The sequence below is a fragment of the Hyperoodon ampullatus genome (assembly GCF_949752795.1).
Source record: "Hyperoodon ampullatus genome assembly, chromosome: 1".
Lineage (NCBI taxonomy): Eukaryota > Metazoa > Chordata > Mammalia > Artiodactyla > Ziphiidae > Hyperoodon > Hyperoodon ampullatus.
Window position 1 is genome coordinate 83,795,719 of NC_136914.1, and position 7,843 is coordinate 83,803,561.

Genomic DNA, 7,843 nt, shown 5'->3' on the forward strand with positions numbered 1-7,843 from the left:
CCCTTTGCTCCTCTCAACCTCGACAGACACACAACCACATACAAAATCCCCAACTACCTTTCTACTTCTTATGTCCGAACAGATCCTTGTTTTCTTTTACAATTCTCCAGAATCATCTTCCTCAGAAAGGCTTCTTATCCACGTATCTGCCTGTCTCCAAATGACTTTACTACCACATTGCTTCAGCATTCCTTTTTTAATACAGTTGACAATTGTGTGTTTGTCATTTGCAATCAGACTTGGAAATCGATGAGAATTCCTGTTTCATCACAGCACGGCATAAACTATAATTCCACATTTGAAAATTAAAACTTATACACAGGGCTTCCCTGGTGGCGCAGTGGTTGAGAGTCCGCCTGCCGATGCAGGGGACACGAGTTCGTGCCCCGGTCCGGGAAGATCCCACGTGCCGCGGAGCGGCTGGGCCCGTGAGCCACGGCCGCTGAGCCTGCGCGTCCGGAGCCTGTGCTCCGCAATGGGAGAGGCCACAACAGTGAGAGGCCCGCGTACCGGAAAAAAAAAAAAAAAAAAACTTATACACAAAGTTTAAGACTTTCTCTCGGTTTCGTTGTTGTTGTTCATTTACGTAGTTGTCATATTTGCATAACAAGCTGAGAGCACCTTACAAAATATATCATATCCAAGCCATTTGCTTTCAACCTCTCTCCCTGCCAAGGACATACACAGAAAATGTATGTATAGTGTGATCTCAACTGAGACTATAGAAATTCGCTAACTTGGGTGCTTAACAATTGCTCTTGATAAGAATTCCAAACTATTGGTAAAATATTTTTGACTTACAATATGGAGCCATAAATCATAATAAGAAAACTCAGGGACTTCCCTGGTGGTCCAGTGGTAAAGAATCTGCCTTACAAGGCAGGGGACGCAGGCTTGATCCCTGGTCAGGGAACTAAGATCCCACTTGCCACGGGACAACTAAGCCCCCACGCCACAACTACTGAGCTTGCGCGCCTCAACTAGAGAGCCTGTATGCTGCAAACTACAGAGCCCAGGCACCCTGGAGCCCACGCACCACAACCAGAGAAGAGAAAATCCACACTCAACAACTAGAGAGAAGCTCGCGCACTGAAACGAGAGATCCCATATGCCTCAAGGAAGATCCTGCGTGCCGCAACAAAGACCGAACGCGGCCAAAACTAAATAAAATAAATAAATAATAATTTTTAAAAAGGAAAAGTAAGAGTATACATGTAAGAGTATACATGTATAGTAAGAGTATACATGTATGTGCCTCTGCTGTTCTCCTACCATATTTGTTTCAGGTTTCCAATTTGAAATCCACATGTGTCCTTGACACGTCAGTGCTTTGAGAAGCACCTCATTTCTCCGGCCTTGTTTTACAGAAAAGGAAACCAAAAAAATGGCAATGGAGCAACTTATTAACACAGTATGTTTTTAGAAATGCCAAAACTGAAATTATCAGTCCCAGAGTTAGTTCCAAGTGAAACTATGAAAACATTTATATGAAAACCACTTTGATCTGAAGTGTTAATGAAAATGTTAGTGTCGATCATGACTCCTTATAATTACTTAAATGGACAATTTTTTAAATTGGAAAAAACACATTACTGTGAAAACATACTTTTATGACGAGGAACTCAACACATCCCTCAAACTTACAAGCATGTGATTAACAATAACTGCTTATTAAATTTCTTTTGAGTGACTGTCACTAAAACTACAAAATAGTAATAATAATAATTAATTGAAGAAATAGAATACCATTAATGGTACTTGTCTTTCAGAAACGAAGAATTAAAAAATTATGATATAAGAAATCTCCATTTTAGATTCTTTATATGCACATACCTATGTGCCAAAAGACACATCAGTTAATAGTTGAACTTAGGTTGGAGAATTAAATAACTAAACACAGTAGCCAAGATTGAAACTGAGAATTTATCTAAATTTCAAATCAAACTAAAAACTGGTCCCAATCATTACTTTTCTATCAAGAATTAAATGGAATTTAGAAATATTTATTAAAACAAAATCAAAGACAAACTACAAACAGGATGGGCTGCAACACATATAATGAAAAGTCAATTTCCTTAATGTGCAAGAGCTCTTATGAATCAATAAAGAAAATGTAACTCAATAAATACGAGCAGGGCTTCCCTGGTGGCGCAGTGGTTGAGAGTCCGCCTGCCGATGCAGGGGACACGGGTTCGTGCCCCGGTCTGGGAAGATCCCACATGCCGCGGAGCGGCTAGGCCCGTGAGCCATGGCTGCTGGGCCTGCGCGTCCAGAGCCTGTGCTCCGCAACGGGAGAGGCCACAGCAGTGAGAAGCCCACGTAATGCAAAAAAAAAAAAAAAAAAAAAAAAAAAAAAAAAAAAAAAAAATAAATACGAGCAAAGGCATGAACAGGCAATGTACAGAAAAATTTTATGGCCAATAAACATAAAAATATGTTCCACTGTATTCAAATTGAATTTTGTTCAGTTAAATAAACGTAAACCTAAACAAAAAAAGTCCTATCAAACCAACAAAAATTTTAAAATTTTATAACACCCACTGGTGGTGAATGTTGAGGAAAACAGGGACTCACATATACTCTAGTGGGAATATAAACTGGTATAAGGAAATGATAAAGAGTTTTAAGATGCCTGAGGACACAGAGCAAATTCTTTCATGTCTATATTCTTTGTGCTGCCTAACCTACTGGCTTATTCCTACATGGTAGATCCTCAATTCAAAATCTGTTAAATGACAAAAATATAATAATTTTCTCATTTGCATAAGAGAACAATCTAGCTTCTGTTCTATCAAAATGAAGAAGAAATGTTTATATTTTCAATAGTAAGGAAAATTACTAATTTGTATAGTACTGTATAATTTATAAAATTCATTCTTGTCTATACTTTATCTCAGATTGTGGAGTAATTAAATTTTTCATCAACTTTTAGAAATGGACTACATGTAAGGAATACTTTTGACAATGTTATACCCTGGGATGGGCTACAGATTTAAATGGAAGTTGTAAAATCCTCAGAGGAAATGGGGGCGGGGGGGGGGGGGTGAATGCTGGGTAGAAGGGAAATGGGTTGAGAAACATTGGTTTGTGAACTTAGAAGTTCTGGTAGAACCAATTCCCCATGTGACTATGATTCAACAGAGCACACATGTGCCCTTTTTAACTGTAAAGGCACTTACACAGCATTAATGGCTGGTCTCTGGGTAATTTATATGCTATGATCTTGATAATCCACATACATGTTTAATCAATCCTTATCTGTCAGGTGATCCCTGATTGTTACTGTTTTCTATAAGTCACCCCTGGTCCATTCACAGGGATTCAAATTTATTTTATTTTTTAATTAATTAATTTTTTTTTGCGGTACGCGGGCCTCTCGCTGTTGTGGCCTCTCCCGTTGTGGAGCACAGGCTCCGGACGCGCAGGCCCAGTGGCCATGGCTCACGGGCCCAGCTGCTCCGCAGCATGTGGGATCTTCCTGGACCGGGGCACAAACCCGTGTCCCCTGCAGCGGCAGGCGGACTCTCAACCACTGTGCCACCAGGGAAGCCCTCAAATTTATTTTGATCATTCACTGGAGTGGAAGTGTCTTAAGATTTCAGTAGCCACCAAAAATTATTCCCAGTGCTCCCCCAGGAGGGAGCAAGATAGGATGGTCAAACTTTATCTATTAGCTCTTTACACCAGAAGTTTCTTTTAGAACCTGTACTGAAGATTGGCAGGTAGAATTGAATGTGACAAAAAAGAAACCAGAATGAGTCAGTATCAGGAACTGAGATGTTCCTTGTGGTCTCCACTATCTGATGATATTAGTGATTTCACCTCTACATCATCCATTTCTTTCCTGTGAAAAATCAGTATCTAGATAAAATGTGTAATAAATACACACACACACACACACACTTTACAGTTGCTTCAGTGTGTGCAGCTTAACTTGATGTCTTGGCACTCTTTGAAATGATCTTCCAAAGTGCTAGTGGTCTCTTATTCTGGCTGGCCTAAAATTTTTGGAAAATAGTAGACAGCCAATAACATTTACAGATTGATAACACAGAGCTACAAAATGTATTTAGCCTAACAACTTTTAATTATAGATTCTCAGCATATCATAGAAACTTCTATTGGACATTTAAGTGTTTAAGGAGCCCAAGCCTGGAGAGACATCTGTGCTGCTGATTCCAGGCCACTCTAATTGCCTAATTTAGAACTCATGACCCATCAGTTTTCTCAGCACCCCTTATGTCCCATCTTTCACATCCTCGTATAATTATTTGTAATCATGGCTACACAAAGAACAAGAGTGGCTCGCCTCCGTGTACGAAGAGGTAAACAAAACAATTATTAATATAACTATATCTTTGACTAATTCATACTAAATTCAGTCTTCCAAAAAATAAATCTACTTTCAACCCATCCTTGGATAAAATTCATCTAATGATACATATTCTAAGAAAGCTGATTATCAATTTATAGACTAATGAGTTCTTTTCTTCACTTTTTCCCTAAATATAACCTAGTATTCTCGAATTTCTCTGCACCTACAGGGCCAGAGGAAATAAGGGGGATATCCACATCCTTTCTAATACTTGGTGATGTTTCTAATAAGAAAAGTTTAATGGAGAAAAAAAGAGAGAGAGAGAAAGGGGAGGGAGGATGAATAATTGAGTAATTGAGTACTGGTTGTACTTATTCTACTAACTAGAAGATCTTGGGGAAAATGTCTTTGAAATATTTTATTTCTTCTTCCCACAGGTAAAATGGGAATAATTATTTCCCTATAACAACCTCAGAGATGCTGTGAGGGAGAAAAATATATATTATGCATGAAAACGTTCTGAGTTTTCAGGAAGAGAAGCAATATATTATTAAAATAATTCTCACCTATTGTTTTAATATTAAATAATATATTAATATTAAATAAATATAATATTTATATTCAAACGGTAAAGACATAAAACTAGTATCTAGGTATAGTTAATAAAATATTTTTATGAAAATATTACTTTGCTTGAAGGTTTTAGTATTATCTTAACTAATACCATTCATAAATAACTAGAGATTGGCTATATTTTCATTTTAAAGGAAGCTAACTGAAGGTTTCCTGATGAGGACTGATCTATACCTTTTTTCTTCTTCTAAAAGTAACGGCCATCCTTTGGCTAAAGGATAAGAATAACATGTATACACTGTTTTTATTCCATTGGGCACATAAATAGCAGCCAGTGCCTTGAAGCTGCAATGGGAGAATGTGCTACACCCATGGAGCCTCAGGTACCAGAATCTTAATGTTAGCTCCTCTGGTGCATTCACAGAGAGCATTTCTATCCGCACTTCAAGAGGAGAACTTTAAGTACTATAAAACTTAAAGGAGAATTTTTTAGTGACACTGTTTTCATAATTTATGGTACTCCCATCCTGACCTTGTTTCAAATTTGCTTAGGAAAATACATTTCCTGCCTTTGTTCTCATAGTATCATTACAGTATGGATAGATGGATGATCAAATAAGTTAGGACGGTGATCTTTTGGAGAAAAGAAGATTTCCTGTTTGGAAGTAACAGCGTAGGCTGCCACACCTCAGTAGGAAATGTGTCTCGGCGCCTGGTAGCAAACACAGGTGAGGCTCATCCTTGTAGCATGTGCGGGTGAGGTCATGGATGGGTGGCAAAGAAGTACAATTAATGGAAACATGACTCCAGGCTCTGAAGCTACTTTACATGGAGTTAGCACAGCATAGGCTCATCTGACCTAACAACAACAGGATAGCTAACCCTGACTGAGCATTCACCATGTACCAACTCTGGTCTGAGACTTCACGTGTTAGCTCATTTAATCCTCACAACAACACTATGAGGTAGTAACTAGCTTTATGCTGATTTTACAAATATGGAAACTGAGACTTAGAGAACTTACATAAGTTGCCCAAAGTCTCACAGCTACTAAATGACAGAGACAGAACTCACACCCAGGCAGCCAGACTCCAGAGCCCACGTTTTGGCCCCAGAACTACAATGCCACATGGACTCCATCACAATGAGAAGCCAGTATTTCATCAATTATTCTCTCTATACCCATCTCATGGATCCAGCTGCCTTGTTATTCTGCCCCCAAAGGAGAAGGTCTGAATGCACTGGCTCAGATTCAGCACTGGTCACTCACAAACTGTCTTGTGAAACAGATAATGAAGACAACAATGAAAATGCAATAAATAACCTAACCTTCCACTTTAAGAAACTAGAAAAAGAGCAAACTAAATCTGAAACAACATAAGGAAGGAATAAATAAGAATAAGGATTTGAATGGAAATAAAGGAAATGGAGAATAGAAAAATAATAAAGAAAATCAATGAAACTGAAAGTTTGTTCTTTGAAAAGATCAATAATGACAAACCTTTAGCTAGAATGACCAAGAAAATAAGAGAAAACTCCACTTATTAAACTCAGGAATAAAAGAGGGACATCACTACTGACCTCACAGAAATAAAAAAGATATATCTATGACTTAGATGTATCAATGGACAAATTCCTAGAAAGACACTTCTACCAAAACAGACTCAAGAAGAAATAGAAAATCTGAACAGACTTATAATAAGTAGAGTTTGAATTAGTAATAAAATTTTTTTTCCATGAAGAAAAGCCCAGGAACAGATGGCTTTGCTAGTGAATTCTAACACCAAATGTTTAAAGTATGATTATCACCAATCCTTCACAAGCTCTTCCAAAAAACAGAAGAGGACGGAATGCTTCTCAATTCAGTGAGGCCAGTGTTACCCTGCTACAAAATCCTGACAAATACATCACAAGAAAACTACACATCAATATCTCTTATGAATACATGCAAAAATCCTCAACAAAACACTAGCGAACTGAACACAACATAAAAAGGATTATACACCATGACCAAGTGTGATTTATCCCAGGAATGCAAGGTTTTAACATAAGAAAATCAATCAATGCAATACACTACACCTTATTAATGAAGGACAAAAAACATACAATCATTTTAATAGACACCAAAAAAATTTGACAAATGCAACAACCTTTAATGATTAAAACACTCAATGTACTAGGAACCAAGGGAACTTCTTCAATCTTATAAAAAAGCATCTACAAAAGCCCATAGCTAACATGATACTTCATGGTAAAAGACTGAATGCTTTCCCCCTAAGATCTGTAACAAGACAAGGATGCCCACTCTTTGCCACATCTACTCAACACTGTACTGGAGATTTTAGCCAGGGCAATTAGGCAAGAAAAAGAAATAAAGGGCAATCCTATTGAAAAGGAAGATGTAAAACTACATACATTCACAGCTGACATGATCTTATATGCATAAAATTCTAAAGAATCCACTAAAACACTATTAGAACTACTAAACAAGTCTAACAAGGTTGCAGGATACAAGACCAATATACAAAAATCAATTGTATTTCTACACAGTATCAATGAACAATCCCAAAAATGAAATTAACAAAATAGTTTCATTTAAAATAGCATGAAAAATAACAAAATAATACGAAAACATCAAACGTTATTGAAATAAATGAAAAGAGGATCTAAATAAAGAGAAAAACATCTCATGTTCATGGATCAAAGATGTAATATTGTTAAAATAGCAGTACTCCTCAAACAGATCTATGTATTCAACACAATCCTTATCAATATCCCAGCTAGCTTCTTTGAAGAAACTGATAAGTTGATCCTAAAATTCATACAAAAATTAAAGGGGCCCAGAAGCCAAAACAGTCTTGAAAAAGAAAACCAAAGTTGGAGGACTCACATTTCCCAATTTCAAAACTTACTATAAAGCTATGGTGATTAAGACAGTATAGTACTAGCATAAGG